Here is a 1,592-nt window from a genome sequence, read left to right as displayed (position 1 = left end):
CCTACGTTAATCGTGATAATTTTTTTGCGTAATATTTTTAAGGCGTTTTGGGTTTAAAATTTAATTAATGTTATCTATACTAATATTATAAAGAGGAAGGTTTGTAATTATGTATATGTATGTATGTATGGTTTTCACGCATAAACTACTGGACCGATTTCAAAAATTCTTTCACCATTAGAAAGCTGCATCTTCACTGAGTGACATAGGCTATATTGCATTTTCAAAAAAATTAGGGTTCCTTATCAAAATGCAATAATGTAACCCAAGGTGTAAAAAATTCCTTAATAAAAATTATGTCATCGCGTGCGCTGCGGAATCTATTCCTTGAAGTAGGTAGGAGGATGGTTCTTATGAAAAAAAAACGTAACGTTTATTGCGAAATAAGTACCACGGGCGAAGCCGGGAAGCGAAGCAGGACCGCTAGTATTGCGATATTTCACGTAAATTGAAGTAATTTAAATCGAAAACCTTTAAGACGGAAAAGAAGTTGCTAGCAGCTAGTTACTGTTGCTTTTCCAGACCATTATTAAATACTAGCGGTCCGCCCCGGCTTCGCCCGTGGTACTTATTTCGCAATAAAAGGTAGCCTATGTTCTTTCTCAGGGTCTAAAGATTATCTGTGCCAAATTTCATCAAAATCGGTCCAGCAGTTTATGCGTGAAAACCATACATACATACATACATACAAACCTTTCCTCTTTATAATATTAGTATAGATTAATATAGAATCTAATCTATCACTGTGCGATGTTTCATCTGTCCCTGTGTTCTGAATGCTTAGATCTTTAAAACTAGACAACGGATTTTGATGCAGTTTTTTAATAGATAGAGTGATTCGATAGGAAATTTTTAGTATATAATTTATTAGGTTTGAAATAAAGCGGGCGAAGCTGCGGGCGGAAAACTTATATTTTATGTATTAAGATTTATACGTAGATAAGTCCGATTCTGTGTTTAAAAATCTGCATATTATATACAATTTTCATATACAATCGAACGAACATAACTATACGAAATCTTCCTAGAAATATCCTGCTTTTTGGTTGTCTGGAAGAAATCGCTCATGAGCGATAAGACCGCCTACTGTACCTTAACCTCTTGTGCTGGTTTTTATTGCCTTTATGTCAACTTCATCTGTGTACAATAAAGTGTTTTTATTATTATTATAAACTAGCGGTCCGCCCCGGCTTCGCCCGTGGTACATGTTTACGTTTTCTCTACATAAGAACCATCCTCGTACTTCAAGGAATATAATAAAAAAAGAATTATCGAAATCGGTTCAGCCGTTCTCGAGTTATGCGCTTACCAACACATTTTGCGATTCATTTTTATATATAAGAAGATACATATATTATGTTTACATAACATATAACTATTTCTAGGAAGATTCCGAGGCTTAACATTATAGAGTATTAAAATTACGTCAATCTCAAAAGATTAGGCTTGATTCGAGGATCAAAGGGTGCGGTTTAGTTTATAGTGCCTAGATTATATGATTAACTAGTTTTGCCTGCGACTTCCGGCAGAAGTTGAAAAGACTTTCTGAATTGAGTATTTGACGATAAGGCATGTCTCAAAACATATTAATT

Source organism: Colias eurytheme, chromosome 27, assembly GCF_061535395.1.
Source record: "Colias eurytheme isolate Ceu_HAF_F1 chromosome 27, ilColEury1 Martin Lab GWU primary, whole genome shotgun sequence".
Lineage (NCBI taxonomy): Eukaryota > Metazoa > Arthropoda > Insecta > Lepidoptera > Pieridae > Colias > Colias eurytheme.
Note: the sequence above shows the minus strand (reverse complement) of the source record.